We start from the raw sequence: 19,584 nt of genomic DNA on the forward strand, positions 1-19,584 counted from the left end.
ACAGAGACAGAACATTGTATACATAATTAATAAATAAATAAATATTAAAAAAAACAAATTAGACCAAATAAAAGATGCCCACATTTATTGCAGCGCCCCCAGATGACTAGGAAAGAATGGCGAGAAGAGAGATAAGGGGAGACCATGTGAAACCCCAAAACCACGTGTTCATTCTCTGGGGGGCAGCCTAAGTAGCCTGTGGGAGTGGTCCTGACCCTCCCTGGTCACTGCTTGGTGGGCTTTCCTGGAGGTGGAGTAAGGACTAGGCAACTCCCAGGAGAAGGGACTTGAAATGGATGCCGAGGGCTAGGGTGATACTTAGATATAGGGGTGTCAGGGGGCTGGAGTCTCACTTTCAACAAAACAGTGGTGCCCGCTTTTAATCCCAGCACTCAAGAGACAGAGGCAGGTGAATCTCTGTTAGTTCAAGGCTAGCTTGGTCTACAGAGCAAGTTCCAGGACAGGCTCCAAAGCTCTAGAGAAACCCTGACTCCAAAACAAAACAAAAAAGCCACGTTGAAAAGGACAAGAAAACATAGTGGTGGTGTTGGCAGCAGGTCTTTGAACCTTTGGTTCCAGCCCTAGAGAGACAGAGGCAAGTGGATCTCTGAGTTAGAGTCCAACCTGGTAACAGTGAGACCCTGTCTCAAATCAAAACAAAACAAATCAGCTGGGGATGGAGAGATGGTGTTTATTGCTGTGATTTAAAAAAAAAAAAAAACACGACTGTGGCAGGTTGGAGAAGAAAGGTTTTATTTGGCTTACACTTGATTACATATCACTGTTTATCACTGAAGGAAATCAGAACAAGGACTCAAACAAGGGTGAAACCTGGAGGCAGAAGCTGATGTAGAAGCCATAGAGGGTTGCTGCCTGCTGGCTTGCTCAACCCACTTTCTTAGAGACCTTAGGATCACCAGCGCAGATATGACACCACACACGATGGGCTGGGCTCTCCCACACCAGTCACTAATTAAGAAAATGCTCTGTAGACTTGGCTACAGACTGATCTTATGAATGTAATTTCTGAGCTGAGGCTCTATAGCGACATTGACGTTTTAATAAAGCTTGCCTGAAGATCAGAGGGTAAAACAAAGTCACCAGAGACCAGGCAGTGGTGTCACACACCTTCAATCCCAGGATTTGGGAGATGGAAGCAAATGGATCTACATTTGGTGCCCAATGTTTTGGATGCAAATTCACAGAAAAGCCAGTTGCAAAGGCCTGACTGCATGTGGGGCTCCAGCTCCACCCAATGAGGCTTTCTTTTCTCTCCCCGCCCCCCCAGCCCCAGGCAGCCCCCATCACATGTGCTTTTTCCAAACAATCCCATGTCCCATGCAGGTTTTTTTTTTTTCAGACAACCAGCTCTCTCTTTCTCTCCCTCTCTCCACCATGGGTTGTGAGCTCTCCCTGAACCCCTTTCTCAGACTGCTGCCAAACTAGGTAGCTACGTTGAAATCCAGTCAGCCCAGAGGCAGGGGGATCTCTGGGAGTTCGAGACCAGCCTGGTCTACAGAGCTAGTTCCAGGACAGGCTCTAAAGCCACAGCAAAACTCTGTCTCGAAAAACCATAGATAGATAGATAGATAGATAGATAGATAGATAGATAGATAGATAGATAGATAGATAAAAGAAATCCAGTCAGCCTCAGGATAGTGGGTCCTACCCCACCAGTTTACTTTCCTGTGATTCCAAAGAGAGATGCTATGCTTCAATCTTGGTTTTGGTTTTTCCCCTTGGCTACCGAGATGCAATGTGACCCTCTCTAGTGGTGCTGGGCAGTTTCTCGTCAGCCCTGTGGTCACGAGGGGAATCCAGGTGTGGTGAGAGGTTAAGAGTGAAGCTGGGGGAAGGCTACGAATTTGAGGCCAGGCTGGTCTCTATAGGAAGTCCCAGGTTAGGAAGGGCTACATAGTGAGATATTATGTCTCAGAAAACCAAAAATAAGATAAAATAAAAAACAAATGGAAGATGGAGGGAAAAAAAAAAAAAGGAAATCCAGTCAGGCTTTTACTGTTCTATCCAGCAGCAGTAAGCCTCACATTGTGGTACAATTGTCCCCTGGCCTGGCACCAGACGATAACAAGCAACCTCCACTAGCCACGAAACTGCAAAGCCATGAAAGCTGTCTTATAACTGGCCTGGCTCCGGAGTTTTCACGCAGCCCCTAGGCCTTCCTTTGTGTTACAGATACCTTTTGTTGCCCTTTGTGAATCTCAACTGAGAGTTTCCCATGGATACAAAGCCTATGCAAAACTTGGTTTAGAGGAAACCCAGAAAACCACGGTACCTCATAAACCAGGTATTTGCACCTGACATTGTCTTTTTGGAAGCTTCTAACAGTCTGTTTTGATGTATGGAAATCTATTAAGTAAAGTGTAAACATAAGGAAAAATAAAGATGCCAAGAGGCAAAGACAAGGCACCCCTGCCTCCGTTTACAAAGACTGAGCGCCCTGCAGCTGCGGAGGCGAAGTTCATTCTCATTTTGTCTCTGAGTCTTCATTTCATGGACCCATGTGAGCCCACATCACCATCGACAGTTACAAGTGACAGCATATCTTCATCAGCATCATCGTAGATTTGGAAAGACATTTGGGAATACTTAAAGGGAAGAATTAGTTAAAAGGGAGCATTACTTCCCCCACATTAAAAATGGGAAAAGCCATTATAATGGAAGGATTAAGGTCTCCATATGATAATATGCTAGACAGTTTGAAAATGGACCGATTATGCCTGGTGGTGGTGGCGCACGCCTTTAATCCCAGCACTCCAGAGGCAGAGGCAGGTGGATCTCTGTGAGTTTGAGGCCAGCCTGGTCCACATGGCTATTGCCAGGACAGGCTCCAAAGCTACATAGAGAAATCCTGTCTCAAACAAAACAAAACAGAACAAACAAGCAAACAAAAAAAGCTAATCACAGAAATATTCAATTTCAGACAGAGGAATTTAATGGAAAACCAATTAAAGCATTGCATTATAAGATTAGAGAGGAACATCCTAAGGTTTTCAAGCAAACAACCTTAATATATCCAGTAATCTTACAGGAACTGTCAAATTGCAGAGGCTCTCTTACAGCTAACTGGACTCCTGTGCCAATGTTAGATTTAAGGAGATTCAAGGAAGCAATAATCTCATATAGCATGCATTCATTTTTGTGAAGCAGGTCTTAAACTCGTGGTCAGTTTGTAATAGAATTATTCCAACGACTGGATAGATTTAATTAAAGGTGTTTTAGAGCCCGGGCCACAATTACAATGTAGTACCTGGTTCAGAGAAGAAGCTAAGGTTATTTACAACGGAGTAAAAAAAAAAAAAATTTTTTTTTTTCGAGACAGGGTTTCTCTGTGGCTTTGGAGCCTGTCCTGGAACTAGCTCTTGTAGACCAGGCTGGTTTCGAACTCACAGAGATCCGCCTGCCTCTGTCTCTAGTGCTGGGATTAAAGGCGTGCTCCACCACCGCCCGGCTTACAACTGAGTAAAATTAGAGGTAGGAAAATCTCTCAAGATCAAATTCTTGGAGAAGGGGAACATGCTTCTATAGAAAGTCAGTCTATAGATGATGATCACACCCTAGATTTATGCCATGCAGCAGCTTTGAATGCTTGGAACAGAATTGGAGAAATAGAAAAGAAAATTCAGTCATTTACTAAAGTTATATAGAGCCCAAAGGAAGCCTTTAGGGATTTCATACAAAGATTGACTTCAGACAGTAAATAAAATGATACCAAATTCAGAAGCTTGAAGTCTCCACAGTGAGGATGGGGCCTCACAGTCACAATTCCTCCAAGAGTATGGTAACACCACTAAGCTGTAAAACACCTAAAGATCAACTTTGAACTACAAACTGCTCAGAACAATTTTGAGGTGGCTAGCTGAGATGAACCAGCTAACAGACTACTCTAGCCAGGACTTGAGACAAGCCTGCACTTTCCCATTATGCAGAGACTGGACAACAGATGATACAGCCACCTCTCCCAGGACTTGATGGTTAACACAAATTTTTCTTTTAAGGATCCCCTAAAGATACTATTGCTCCCAGACAGCAAGAAGATAATTTAAGAATACAATGCCAGGGACTAGAGAGATGGCTCAGTGGTTAAGAGCACTGGCTGCTCTTCCAGAGGTCCTGAGTTCAATTTCCAGCAATCACATGGTGGCTCACAACCATCTGTAATGAGATCTGGTGCCCTCTTCTGGCGTGCGGACATACATGGAGGCAGAATGTTGTATACATAATAAATAAGTAAATAAACCTTTAAAGTAAAATAAAAAGCAATGAAATAAAAAAAGAGTACCACACACTCTTATTTTTAAAAAAAGAATACAATGTCCACATTTCCAAGAGGTGGGGTGGGTGGGTTTGGGTCATCCAATGGGTTATGGATATTTGTCATTGTTTAGGGGTTTTGGTTACAAGTTGTTATTGATAATGGTCAGGAAAAAAACAAAGGACATTAGATTCAAGGTTCTTGTTTTGAAAAGAGAAAAGGGATGTAGGTATAATAAGATAGAAAAGTACATTATTGAATCTATTTTCAAAAAAGCAACTACTAGTTTTAAATGTCTTACATCGGATTGCACTTTTGTATATTGTATACAAATTTTATTCTGTACATATGTTTCTAATCTTGTTCAAGGTATTGAACCTATTTAGCTCATTTAACAATATAATGCAAATTTCTAGTCCTTGACAGTTATTATTACCAACTGTTTAGAATAATAAGGAAATATAGGAAAGTAGTTAATCACCTAGTATAATCAAACTTGTAAGTCAAACTTGTATGTTTGTTTTCAAGGTCAAACAAAGATATATTATAAATAGGTCATCTTCAAACACTTCAGAGACCTACAGAATATGGTATTTAATGATTTAATAACATAGGCTCTTTTTTTAATGATTATTAGACATGTCTACTCCTGGCAGCACCAGTCTACTTCAGAGAAGATGATGGGCATAAAAGAAGCTCCACATGGAGTTCTTACTTTGTGGCAAAAGTAAGCCACTGGGCAAGAAAGTGTTCTTGCCTTGACTGCTGACAGTATGTCCTAATGGACAAGCAAGACACAAAAGAGTGACTGCCAAACCTTGCTCAGACAAGGCATGACAGTCCTTCAAAACCCTTGCTTCATAGAAAAGTCTGCCAGATATTCTAGGCATTGTAAACTGAAGATGGATGCCTCAACATTGCAGAGGAAATTTGGGTGACTGTCCAGGCAGCCAGCTGTTGTTTCTCACAATTTTTAGAAGTCGCTTGCTCACACTTCCTGCTTACTCAGCTAATTTTATTTCCTTCGTGGGTCTCTGAGGGAGTTCAAGACTAGAGAGTTATAGTTTTCCTTGTTTACCAGACACAGAAAGCAAGTTATGATAGAAAGTAAATTAGGTGCAAGACTTTGGACTCACAAGATAGGATAGATATGGAGTATTTTCTCTGAATTTGTCAAATGCAAATAAACTAGACATTGTTGAAATATTTATTGCCTGCACATATTGTTTGTAGTTATTTTACTTATTGTATATAGTTTTTTATATTAGTTATGCTTTTATCTATTTTAGATAAAAGGTGGAAATATGGTGATATTTTATTTATGTTTTATAAATAAAGCTTGCCTGAAGACCAGAAGGTAAAACTAAGCCACTGGAGGCCAGGCAGTGGTGTCACACACTTTTAGTCCCAGGATTTGGAAGATAGAGGCAGATGGATCTCTGTGAGTTCAGGAGCCAGCCTGGGCTACACAAGATCAATGCAGAAACAGAACCAGGTGGTGGTGGTTCATACTTTTAATCCCAGTACTAGGGAGTCACATGTCTTTAATCCCAGCACTAGAGGGGAATATAAAACAGGAGGAGACAGAGGCTCAGAGCTCAGTCTGGAGTCGCCCAATCCTGGTAGGGGTAAGACTTCTCTAGTGGCTTGACTGTTTGGCTTTTATGATCTTCAGTATTAACCCCAATATCTGTATCTGAGTTTTTATTATTCATGTGGCTCTCTTGTTTAAGATAACTTTCAGCTTGTGTAAAATTGATATCAAACTAGCCAGGAAAGACAGAAAGATGTCTCAGTGGTTAAAAGCACTGACTGCTTTTCCAGATGACCCTAGTTCAATTCCCAGGACCCACATTGCAGCTAATAACTAACTGTCCTAACTCCAAAGTCTGACACCCTCACAGACTACCTGCAGGTAAAACACCAATGCATAGAAAACACAAATAAATAAATTAGTGAAAATAAAAATAATGAATTAAAAGGATGGCAGAAGAGAAGAAATTGGCTTCTTTTCTAGAGGATCCGGGTTCAGTTCCCAGCACTCACTTGGAAGCTCACAACTATCTGTAACTCCAGTTCCAGGGGAATCCGACACTCTTCTGGCCTCTGTGAATACTAAGCATGTAAGTCGTGTACAGATAGACAAGTAGAAACAAAACCCACACCCAGTAGGACTGGGGATGTAGCTCAGTTGGAATGCATGTCTAGCCTTGGTTTTGATCCAAAGCACAGCATACACCCAGTGTAGTGGTATATTCCTATAATCCCAGCAACAGAGGTGGAGACAGGAGGATCAGAAATTCAAGACTCTCCAGGTCCAGTCGAAGCTGCTTCTTTTGTTGTTATTGTTTTTTGTTGTTGTTGTTGTTGTTGTTACCAAGTTACCCTGAAACTCAGAGATCCACTTGCCTTTGCCTCCCCACTCGGTGTGCTGAGCTTCTTTGCAGAGATGAAGTCAGAGAATCCTTCCAGTCCAGCAGCTTTGGTGGGGCCTGATGGCATAAAGTTGTATGGCGGTTCAGGCAGTCAAATGGTTTCATCGATAGTCTGGGCTACGTCGTGAGATCATCCCTCAAATACCCCTAACCGAAGAACGTGTAGAAATTTAATTTGCCTTATAATCAAGGAAGCACCAAAAGAAGGGCTGAGGACACAGGTTAGTGGCGACCCCTGCCTAGCATTAACAAGAGCTGCAGTCAGGCTCCACTCCCCACTTGCCACTTCTTGGGTCAGGGAAAGGCAAATACAAATACTGGGGGAGGGGGGCTGGAGAAATGGCTCAGTGGTTAAGAGCATTACCTGCTCTTCCAAAGGTCCTGAGTTCAATTCCCGGCAACCACATGGTGGCTCACAACCATCTGTAAAAAGGTCTGGCGCCCTCTTCTGGCCTTCAGGCATACACACAGACAGAATATTGTATATATAACAAATAAATAAATATTAAAAAAAATACTAGGAGGGGTTTGGGGAAAATTAAAAAAAAAAACAAGCTACGTAATTGTGATTGAATGGATGACTGAGGGATTGAGATTAGTCCAGAGAAGTAGATGTGGCTAGACCATCTAGGTTCTTAAAGAACTGTGGTGGAGTTTTAGCTCAAATACATTTTTCCTTTTTATCTTGTGTATGTGTGTGTGTGCCAATACCACCGAGCTTGTGTGGAGGTCACAGGTCAACTTGCAGACATATGTTCTCTTCTTTCTTCATGTGGATTCGAAGGATCGAACTCTGGTCATAGGTTTTCAGCAAACACTTGTACCCTCTGCATTACCATGCAAACCCCTCAAGTCCACATTTCAGCTCTGTCACACCAGATAGGTCCTGTCATGATTCCTTGTTACTATGCACTGTGTTCTGTCATTAGGGGGAACATGGGCAAGCTGTTCAGCAGCTGGAGAAGGACCTCTGTCAAACCTGCCTTTTCCTTTCAGGCCTGGCCTCCTCCAGTGGTGATTCTACTCTGTGAGTGGTAGTCACTCTCTTCAGGTGCTTTCTTTACTCCCAGGGAGCGCTTCTGTGCCAACACCTGGAGTGCTAAAGTGAGGCGAGAAAGTTTAGACAAATTGCAGGGACCTCTGAAGGAAAGGAGGTCCTCACCATAGAGCTGATTGGACCCTCTCACAAGTTGAGAATTCCAGCACAGTACCCAGGCGGTGGTGGCGCATGCCTTTAATCCCAGCACTCGGGAGGGAGAGGCAGGCGGATCTCTGTGAGTTTGAAGGTAGCCTGGTCTACAGAGCTATTTTCAGGACAGGCTCCAAAGCTACAGAGAAACCCTGTCACAAAAATAAATAAATAAGTAAATAAATAGATAGATAAATAAATAAATAAATCCAACCCCCCCCCAAAGAAAACAAAAACAAAAACCAGAATTCCAGCACAAGACTGTGCAGTGGTGGCGGCACAAACCTTTACTCCCAGTATTTCAGCATTTGAGAGGCAGAGGCAGGCGAATCTCTGTGTTCAGGGCTAGCCTGGTCTACAGAATGGATTCTGAGACATTCAGAAAAATAGAATTCTAGCACACAGGTTGGGTGTAACGACATACACTTTACTTTAGCACTCGTGGTGGAAAGCAAATTTTTATGAATTCAAGGCCAGTCTAGTCTACAGAGTAAATTCCAGGCCAGCTAGGGCTACACAGTCAGATCTTGTCTCAAAACACACACACACACACACACACACACACACACACACACACACACGCACACACACACACACACACACTAAAACTGTGGGAACCCACCGTTACTTTATTTCCATCTTGACTTAAGGTTCAAACTTGTCAAGATCAAATAACAGGGTGTTTGACTAAGGGCGTCCATGGTTACTAGATGTTTTGAGCATTAAGAGGTAATTACACTTGTTTGCTCCCTGTATCATTGGTAAGGAAGTCTTTTGCCCCTCCCCCCCACTTTTGCTTTGGGTATAAAAGCATGAGGAGAAATCAATTCAAGGCTGCTGCAGTATTCACAGATCCCTCCCAACTCTTATCTTCTGTTTCTTGTTTCTCTTCTCTAAATCCTCACTCCCCTTTTCAGGCACGTTTCACAGGTTGGCTGGTCCCCACACGTGGGAGCCTGATCTCAAAACGGGACTACGTGTGGAAGCGCAAGCGTGGGGAGTACTCAGGAAGAAAACTGTAAATATGGGGCCGGGTAATAGTAGTCAGATGTTTGTTCATTTGCTTAAAGATATTTACAAGTCAGAGGAGCTGAAGTAGAGCAGCAGCAAGTACAGAAACTTTTAGAGTTTGTAGAGCAGGTGCCCCCCGTGGTGTCCTGAGCACAGGGCCTTGGATGTGAACACATGGCAGAGAATTGGAGTGAAAATCCAACTGCATTATGAGAGTGTGGGCCTGGAGGGATCCCAGTGGGTGCTCTTAGTCTGTGGATCCCGGACAGTTTGAATTTTCATCCTGAATGGCAGAAGGTAATTCCCCCTAAAATGATTAAAAGTGAAACTCACCCTCCACATCCCCGGGGGAGCCTCTAGATGCAGACACCTTTACAAAATTGTTTGGTGATGATCAGTTCAATCCTGGTAAGCTTGAGGAAGAAGCCGCTGAGTACCATAATAAGGAATCTTCACCTCCCTTGCTGCTGACCATGAATGTTGAGAGGCATAAACCTGCTGGCGAGATAGGTAGAGCAGGAGCTAAAGGGCTTGGGAAATTTAGTACTATCCCTTTCAGTGTCGTCTTTTCAGAAGGCCACTCCTCTTCCTACTGTAGTGACTGGTTTAGATCTGCCTAGGGAGTTGTCTGTGGTGCAGAGACCTGCCAGGGCATGGCAACACTCCCCTTTAGTCATGGGCCCCCTGCAGGCTAGTCTTAGAGAGGCAGCTAACAGAGGGGAGGGTGTGCAAGTGTGTCAGATGAGTCCATTGATGGAGCAAAGAGACGCTCAGGGAAATTTAGTCAGGGTACATCCTCCAATTCCATTTAAACAACTCAAGGAATTAAAAATGGCAGGTTCTCATATGAGCCCATGATCCTTTTACACAAACTCTGTTAGAAAACATGGCTGTAAAGCCGGGCGATGGTGGCGCACGCCTTTAATCCCAGCACTCGGGAGGCAGAGGCGGGCGGATCTCTGTGAGTTCGAGACCAGCCTGGTCTACAGAGCTAGTTCCAGGACAGGCTCCAAAGCCACAGAGAAACCCTGTCTCGAAAAACCAAAAAAAAAAAAAAAAAAAACATGGCTGTAGAGGCTTTGCCTCCTCGACACTGGAAACAGATGGCCAAGGCTTGCCTGTCAGGATGGGACTACCTGTTGTAGAAAACTGAATTTGTGGGAAATGTCAAGCCACAACTGAAATAAATTGGGTCCAACAAATCTCCATTAATATCGATATGCTTGCCAGAGACAGCATTCACTGGGAGAGAGAGAGCAGCAGTTTAGTTGTGAGGTGGCAGTGTAAGCCCAGGTTAACACAGCTGCCAAGAAGGACTGGAATAAGCTTCCATCTTCTAGAAGGCAGACCAAGCACTTGTCTAAGATAAGCCAGGGACCTGAGGAATTATTTCAGGTCTTTGTCTTTAGGCTAGTGCAGACCAGACAGCAGATAGGTTAATTGAGGGATAGGGAATCTGGGCTTTTCATTGTTAAACAGCTAGCCTATGAGAGTGTTACTGCTGTCTGTCAGGCTGCTTTGAGATCTTTTAGAAAGAAAGGCAACATTTCTGATTACTTTCGACTTTGTTTGAATATTGGTCCCTCATACTCAGGGCTTAGCTATGGCTGCTGCATTACAGGGAAGAAGAGTTAAGGATGTTCTTGTCCATAAAAGAAATCAAGGGGCTGGAGAGATGGCTCTTAACCTTCCAGAGGTCCTGAGTTCAATTCCCAGCACCCATATGGTGGCTCACAGCCATCTGTAATGAGATCTGGTGCCCTCTTCTGACCAGCAAGCATACAGACAGACAGAACACTATATATATAACAAATAAATAAATAAATCTTAAAAAAAAAAAAAAGAAATCAAGGCCTGAAAAGAGGGAGTAGTGGACTACTGAGACCTCAAGAACAATGGCAATGGGTTTTTGATCCTACTGCACCTACTGGTTTTGTGGGAGCCTAGGCAGTTTGGATGCTCACCTTACTAGACCTGGATGGAGGTGGGTGGTCCTTAGACTTCCCACGGGCAGGGAACCCTGATGGCTCTTTGGGCTGACAAGGGAGGGGGACTTGACTGGGGGAGGGGGAGGGAAAGGGGAGGCGGCGGTGGGGAAGAGACAGAAATCTTTAATAAATTAAAAAAAAAAAGAGGGAGTAGTGCTAGACCTCCTGGAAGTTGCTTTGGATTTGGTCAGATGGGGCATTGGGTCAAGCAGCCCTTATAAGGGAATAAACCTAGGGGCAAGAAAGGAACCTGGATAGTGCGGAGATGTAAGAGAGGGAAGCATTGGGCTAATGAATATAAGTCAAATATGGATGCCCAAGGGAATCCCCTGCAGGGCCAGGACAAAGGGGCCTTGTTTAGTACAGAAAAGCTGGATAGAATGTAGGTGATATTTTGGTAGAGAACCAAATGTGATCAATGATCCTTATACTAAACAATTGATTGGTTATTTTATTTTATTTTTTTGTTTTTTTTCGAGACAGGGTTTCTCTGTGGTTTTGGAGCCTGTCCTGGAATTAGCTCTTGTAGACCAGGTTGGTCTCGAGCTCACAGAGACCTGCCTGCCTCTGCCTTCCAAGTGCTGGGATTAAAGGCGTGCGCCACCACCGCCCGGCTGATTGGTTATTTTAAAATCATGACTCTTGGGCACATGATTTTGCTCAGTTTTTTTTGTTTGTTTTTGCCAAATTGATAATCTTTTTCCAGCTGATTGATTGTTGCAATTTGCCCAAATGCATTCCTTTATATTTTCTAAAGTTGTGATCAAAGATCCCATAAAAGGTGCTATCCTAGGGGGCTGGAGAGGTGGCTCAGACAGAGGTTAAGAGCACTGACTGGTCTTCCAGAGTTCAATTCCCAGGAACCACAAGGTGGCTCATAACCATCTGTAATGAGATCTGGTGCCCTCTACTGGCCTATAGGATATACGATATATACTATATAGAGTATTATATAGAGAGTAATAAATAAATCTTTTTTTTTTAAGGTGCTATGCTGGTTTTTACTGACAGTTCCGCCAATGGAAGAGCTGCTTATGTTGTTAATGGTGATGGTTACATAGTACAGCTCCAGCTTCAGTTCAGATAGTAGTTGTAGCTATGGTTATCCAACTTATTGTAAGCAGTTTGTTTAATTTGTATACTGATAGCCATTATGTTTTTTTAAAGATTTATTTATTGCTGGGCAGTGGTGGCACACACTTTTAATCCCAGCACTCAGGAGGCAGAGGCAGGTGGGTCTCTGTGAGTTCAAGACCAGCCTGGTCTACAGAGCTAGTTCCAGGACAGGCTCCAAAGCCACAGAGAAACCCTGTCTCGAAAAAAAAAAAAAGATTTATTTATTTATTATGTATACAACATTCTTCCTCCATGAATGCCCATATGACAAAAGAGGGCGCTAGATGCTAAATCTCATTACAGAGAGTAGTGAGCCAACATGTGGGTGCTGGGAATTGAACTCAGGACCTCTGGAAGGGCAGTCAGTGCTCTTAACTAACCATTGAGCCATCTCCCCAGCCCTGATAGCCATTATGTTTTTAGAGCCCTTCAGGTTCCCTGTATTGGAACTAGTAATGGTCAGGTTAGGATGTTGTTTCAGCAAATTCAGGATACCATTCATTACAGAAACTTGCCATGCTTTGTAAGTCATCTTTTCAGTTTTCCTGGCCCTCCAGCTGACAGTAATGTGTCAGCTGGTAAATTAACAGATAGTCACCTTATCCCAGGTAGAACTGGCTCAACAGTCACATGCCCTTCATCATCAGACCAGCAGAAGTTTTAGAAAACAGGGAAGTTGTTAAGGAATGTGATGTATGCCTGCAGTATTTGCTTGTACCTCCCTGAGGGGTAAATCTTTGAGGCTTTCTTTCTTTTCATTTATGGCAAATGGATGTTACTCATGTTGTGGAATTTGGCAAATTCAAATATGTACACGTGACAGTCGATACCTAGTCAAGGTTTTTGATGACCACTGCGCAAACTTGGGAAGCCACCAAGCATCTGAAAGCTCATTGCTTAAAATGTCTTTTCAGGGTTAGAGATGGCTCAGGGGTTAAGAGCATTGCCTACTCTTCCAAAGGTCCTGAGTTCAATTCTCAGCAACCATCTGGAGGCTCACAACCATCTGTAATGAAGTCTGGTGCCCTCTTCTGGTCTGCAGGCATACACGCAGACAAAATAAATTTAAAAAAAAAGAAATGTTTTTTCATATTTGGGGATTCCTAAAATTATGAAACAGATAATGGATCAGGCTATATAATTTTGTTCCCAATGGAAAATTGAGCATCAAAAAGGCATTCCCGCCAGGCAGTGGTGGCGCAAGCCTTTAATTCCAGCACTCGGGAGGCAGAGGCAGGCGGATCTCTGTGAGTTCGAGACCAGCCTGGTCTACAAGAGCTAGTTCCAGGACAGGCTCCAAAACCACAGAGAAACCCTGTCTCGAAAAACCAAAAATAAATAAATAAATAAATAAATAAATAAATAAATAAACAAACAAACAAGGGGAGTTATATCCTCAGTCCCCACATAATGCATTGAATCATGCCCTCTTTATTTTAAATTTTTTAAATGTGGATGCCCACAATCTGCTGTGGATAGATTTTAGCATGATGGCACTTGAACAACTTTTGCCAAGTAAAATGGGAGGATCCTTGTCCTGGATCAAGGAAGGGCCCCAACCCTGTTTTATCTTTTGGTTTTTCAAGACAGGGTTTTTCTGTAGCTTTGGAGCCTGTCCTGGGAACCAGCTCTTGTAAACCAGGCTGACCTTGAACTCACAGAGATTCGCCTCGCTCTGCCTCCAGAGTGCTGGGATTAAAGGCGCGTGCCACCACTGCCCTGCAAACCCTGTTTTGATATGGGGTCGAGGGCATGTTTGTGTTTTTTCACAGGAACAAAAAAGTTCGATGACTACCTGAGATCTTGGTGCAGTGTGTGGAAAAGAGGAATGCCGGCCCTGATGATATTGTGCCTACTGGTGCTCGCCCAGAAGAGATGGAGTGAGATTTATTGAACCTATGTTTCTTGTTGGACTCTAGTGTCCAAACACCGAGGAGGAGTCGCCCCCAGAGACCACCTCACACACCACAGCCAATGCAAAAGCATGAGGATTTTATTAATTCTGTCATGACAGGGTCTCCCAGCATTCGGGAAGCCGAGAGACCTCGAATAGCTGGCACAGGCTACTTTTAAAGGAGAAGGCCACAGAAGCAAGGGGGGTTGTGATTGGCTTATTCAAAAGGGCTATTACCAATAATTGGCTGGAGAGCTGTTGCCAGATCAGATGAGGTCATTTTGACCCTGTTTCCCAGGGGACTGAATCAAAACATATGAATTGTTCAGGAACTGAGTACGTGCATGTGTAGCTGTTAGGTCCTTGGTTCCCAGGGGAGGAGGGGAAGCACTATGGCACGGAGGCTGAGAGGATTCAGATATGTCAGAAATGGCTTCAGGATTGTCTTAAAGTCTTACCTTTCTGATCCTCTGATATTACATCCTGCAGTCTAGGAAGGGAAGAAAATAATCATGACAGTTAATGATTCCTCGATTCTTGATAGACCTGCTGCACAAATTTCCCAGACTCCTGTGAGTTTTAATTATTCTAGATCTGGCCGAGGAACACCTATGTGTTTATTCAAAAATGAATCTGTGACTGAGGATTTGGCCATTTATCAACACTACATCTTGTGAGTCGGAGGTCACCTTTTTCAGTTTAGTGTTCGTCTACTGTTAGAACAGAAGGCCTGGAAAACAGGTGCCTCAGAAATTTTTCCTCTGTGGGAAAGAAACTCGTTGGAGCAATTGAACACTACCGTGGAGACGATGTGTAGCTAATGCCCCGCTTTAGTTTAATATCAGTGGGAATCACAGGTATGTGTTATTCTGCTTGGGAAACCAAATTGGAGGTATTGAAGAGGTCCCCCAGACTAACGAGGAGATGTGAGATAATGGTCTTGCTGCTGCTGGCATTCGGTACTCGGGACTGAAACAGCTTAGACATACCTTTGGAAGCTGGCAGCAGCAATGCATTGGGTTCAGAACTGTGGAGTTACTCATACTTCACCACCCCAAAAACACGCTCTTGCCCCTTGATTGGATCAAAGTTATAAGAATTGTAATTTATCCAATTGTGTGTCCATTGTTAATAGTCACACTAGAATTATGGCATTAACCTGTTAATGTTTGTAACCTCTTCTGTTCAGTGAAAGTGTTCCTGGTTAGGAGAGGGTTCAAGCACATCTGAGAGGAATTTGACATGATGCTAATGAGTTCTTAGACTCAATGCAATTAAAAAAGGCAAATTTGAATTTTGATGCAGCTCAAGCTGTTGAAGACATCCTGAATCAATTTATAATGGCCATTTTGGCCAGGCAGTGGTGGCACATGCCTTTTAATCCCAGCTCTTGAGAGGCAGATGCAGGTAGATCTCTGTGAGTTTGCTTCGAAGGCAGCTGAGCTGGTTTTGGAGTGTGCTTTGCAGCTTCTCTCCACAGAGTCTAGTTGTTCTTCCTTCTTCTCTCCCTCCTCCTCTTTCTTTTTCTACACAAGGTTTCTCTGTGTAGTCCTAGCTTACTTGGAACTAACTCTGTAAACCAGGCTGGCCTTGAACTTTGACCTCAAACTCTGGCCAGAGTGCTGGGATTAAAGGCATGAGTCAAAACCACCCCTGACTTTTCATCAATGAGGTTTTTTTTTAATATTTATTTATTATGTATACAATATTCTGTCTGTGTATATGCCTGAAGGCCAGAAGAGGGCTCCAGACCTCATTACAGATGGTTGTGAGCCACCATGTGGTTGCTGGGAATTGAACTCAGGACCTTTGGAAGAGCAGGCAATGCCCTTAACCACTGAGCCATCTCTCCAGCCCCCCCCATCAGTGAGTTCTTGAAGCTATTTTTTAATTGTTTACCTTCCTGCTTAATGAACCTGTTGAGTCTCAAAGGTTGGAAACTGTTACCCAACAGGCTCTGACTGCATCTTCTGGCCTCTGTGGGCACTACATGCATGTGTTGCCCTTACATACATGTAGATAAAACCCTAATAAATAGCTGGGTGGTGGTGGCACACGCCTTCAATCCCAGAACTTGGGAGGCAGAGGCAGGGGGATCTCTGTGAGTTTGAGGCCAGTCTGGTCTACAAGAGCGAGTTCCAGGACAAGCTCCAAAACTACAGAGAAACCTGTCTCAGAAAAACCAAACCAAACCAAAACAAAACAAAACAAAAAACAACTCATAAATAAAAAACAAAGGGGGATGGAGAGATGGCTCAGAGGTTAGGTTAAGAGCATTGACTGTTTCATCCAAAGGGCCCGAGTTCAATTCCCAGCAACCACATGATGGCTCCGAACCACCTGGATTGAGATCTGATGCCACCTCTGACCTGCAAGGACACATGCAGGCAGAACACACTATACATACTAAATAAATACAGCTGTAAAAAAAAAAAAAAAAAAAAAAAAAAAAAAACAACAGGGCAGTGGTGGAGTATGCCTTTAATCCCAGAGATCAAGGCCAGCCTGGTCAACAGAGTGCATTCCAGGACAGGCAGGAATGTTGTTACACAGGGAATCCCTGTCTTCAAGCAACAACAACAACAAAAGTTTAAAGACAAAATTTTCTATGTGTATGTCTGTGCACACTGGAAATTATGCACATGGAGGGCAGAAAATGACAATGTTCAAGAATCCAGAGCTTTCCTTTCATTGTGTGTCTCAGAGTGAACGCGGGTCTCCAGGCTTGCAAGGCACAGCCGTTCTCCCTCTCTGTCATTTTCTAGGAATCTCACAGAAACCTTTGCTAGTGCACATGACGTATGACTCCTACTCTTACCTTATCAGATTGCAGTTCTGTCCAAGGAACCCTCAAAGCCCCATATAAGCTCACATTTCAAAGCAAGGAAAGAGATTAGGAGGCGTTGCTGGGTGTGGTAGCACACATCTTTAACCCCAGATCTTTGGACAGGCTGGTGGATCCCTGACTTCAGGGATCTAGTTCCAAGTCAACTAAGACTTCATAGTGAAAAGAGAGAGAGAGAGAGAGAGAGAGAGAGAGAGAGAGAGAGAGAGAGAGAGAGAGAGAAAGAGAGAGAGAGAGAGACTCTTAGAAACCATTTGATTTCAAAGTGAGACCTGTCTGGGGAGGGGCTCCCAGAACCCTTTGAGCAATGTAATTCATTCCAAAGGCCTCCAAAACCCTACATGCAGCTACTGCAGAAGACATATAAACATGATTCTGTCATTAGAAGCTGCAAACACACTTGGATGTCTTCGAGTCTTTCTTTGAAGGCCTTTCTGTTCACCCCATGCTTAAACTTTCTTCCTCATAAACACTGACTCTAGTCGGGTGCAGTGATGCATACCTTTGATCCCAGTACTTGCTGGGCTGAGGCAGGCAGATCTTTATGAACTCCAGGCCAGTCTGGTCAACAGAGTGAGTTTCAGGCCAGCCAGGATTATATCCATGCTGGCTCATTCTGGAATTTTCTTCTGCAACCAAGAAAAACCTAGTTTAGGGGTGGTGAGTGGGCTCAGTGGGTACAGGCACCAGCACCAGGCTGATGGATCCCATGGGATTCATGGGGGAAGGGGAGAACTAACTCCTGCAGGTAGTCCTCTGGCTTCCACACATCCACAGGTACACACAGATGCAAAATAAATATTTTAAATGTAAACCGGGCAGTGGTGGCGCATGCCTTTAATCCCAGCACTCAGGAGGCAGAGGCAGGCGGATCTCTGTGAGTTCGAGGCCAGCCTGGCCTACAAGATCTAGTTCCAGGACATTCTCCAAAGCTACAAAGAAACTGTCTCAAAAAATCACCAAAACGTTTTTTAAATGTAATAAAATTTTAAAAAAATGATTCCAAGCTAAGGAAGTCTCTGAAAAGAATTGGAGAAAGGCGGCATAGAAGTGCCTTTTCTAAACCTTCCTAATGCTACATTCCTTTAATACAGTTGTTCGTGTGCTGATCCCCAAACCACAAAATTAGTTCTGTTGCTACTTCATAACCTTAATTTTGCTACTCTTATGAATCGTAATGCAGATACCTGATATGCAGGATATCTAATATGCGACCCCACAGGGGTCTTGACCTACAGAAAAGCTGCCTTAGTTGGTCAGGTGGCAGCCACTCCTGGGACTCCTCCCCACTGCAGGGCTGCTCTTTGCACCTGAATGCTGTCCTCCAGACTGCAAGGCGGAGCCTGCTTTCCCTGTGTGACACTCTGGTGTCCTCCATGCTCCCTTTTCACTTCCCACGTCCTGCAGCTCCTGCTGAAACAACTTCCCATCTTCAGCCGGTTGAGTTAGTGTGGAGGCTCACACCTCTCTACACCCTGCACTCGGGAGACTCAAGCAGGACTGTCAAGAGATCCACTGGGCAGCTCACAACCACCAGTACAAGGAGATCTCACGCCCTCTTCTGGCCTCTGAGGGCATGGGCCATACAAGTGGTTCACAGAGAAGTAGGCAAAACACCCATACACATACAATAATTGTTTAATTAAAGAGAGAGAATTGCAATTTGTGGTGCACACCTTTAATCCCAGCACTGAGGAGGCAGAGGCAGGTGGGTCTTCATGAGTTCCAGGCCAGCCTTGTTTTCAGAGTGAGTTCTAGGACAACCGAGGTTATATAGAGAAACTGTGTCTGGAAAAACCAAATAAACAAATAAGAGAATTAGAGGTCATTTTACACACACACACACACACACACACACACACACACACACACACATACACACACACACACAATAATAATTAAAAATCCTTTGCAAGACAGAGTTTCTCTGCATGTTCCTGGGTATCTTGGAATTAGATCTGTAGACCAGGATGGCCTAGAACTCAGAGATTTGCTTGTCTCTGCCTCTGGGAATTAAGGCATGTACCACCACTCTGCTTTGTTTTTTTTTTTTTTTTTTTTTTTTGGGACAGTGTTTCACAGTATAGTCTTGGTTGGTTGGCCTGGACCTTGCTTTGTAGATTGGGCTGGTCCTGAACTCACAGAAATCTCCCTGCCTCTGCTTGTCAAATACTGGGGTTAATACCCAGCTTAATTTAAAGCCCTTTAGAGGGCTTGAGAGATGGTTCAGGCAGCAGTGATGACCATTTGTCGCCTTCTAGAGTACTAGAGTTAAATTCCTAGCACCCACATGATAGCTCACAATGGTGTGTAACTCCAGTTCCAGGGGACCTAATACCCCCTTTGGGCTTCCATAGGTACTTCCTGTATGTGGTACACAGATATAAGCAGGCAAAAATAACCATACACGTTTTTTATTTTATTTTATTTTTTTTAGATTTTTGAGACAGGGTTTCTCTGAAGTTTTTGGTACCTGTCCTGGAACTAGCTCTTGTAGACCAGGCTGGCCTTGAACTCACAGAGATCCACCTGCCTCTGCCTCCCAAGTGCTGGGATTAAAGGCCTGCGCCACCATCGCCCGGCTATACACATTTTTTTAAAAATCTAAAAGTAGGGCTGGAGAGATAGCTCAGTGGTTAAGAGCATTGCCTGCTCTTCTAAAGGTTCTGAGTTCAATTCCCAGCAACCACATGGTGGCTCACAACCATTTGTAATGAGGTCTGGTGCCCTCTTCTGGACGGCAGACATACACACAGACAGAACATAATAAATAAATAGATAAATATTTTTAAAAAATCTAAAAGTATTTGTTAATTTCTATAATTTTGATAAA

General features: G+C 43.7%; 1 protein-coding gene and 1 long non-coding RNA gene across 2 annotated transcripts in view; one reads left to right on the forward strand and one right to left on the reverse strand.

Annotated features, from left to right (window-relative positions):
• Nucleotides 1–19,584, forward strand: part of Sbno1 (strawberry notch homolog 1) — a 264,584-nt gene that overhangs the window by 180,706 nt on the left and 64,294 nt on the right. The gene's annotated exons all lie outside the window — the stretch shown is intronic.
• LOC126504315 (uncharacterized) overlaps nucleotides 1,334–19,584 on the reverse strand; it is a 26,786-nt gene continuing 8,535 nt past the window's right edge. The window contains exons 2-3 of the long non-coding RNA XR_007592556.1: nucleotides 9,242–9,406; nucleotides 1,334–8,049 (exon numbers count right to left, since the gene is read on the reverse strand). This is a non-coding gene — a long non-coding RNA (uncharacterized lncRNA). The remainder of the gene's footprint in view (nucleotides 8,050–9,241; nucleotides 9,407–19,584) is intronic.

The sequence above is a fragment of the Alexandromys fortis genome, unplaced genomic scaffold (genome assembly GCF_014885135.2).
Source record: "Alexandromys fortis isolate MF-2015 unplaced genomic scaffold, M_Fortis_MF-2015_v1.1 scaffold_56, whole genome shotgun sequence".
Lineage (NCBI taxonomy): Eukaryota > Metazoa > Chordata > Mammalia > Rodentia > Cricetidae > Alexandromys > Alexandromys fortis.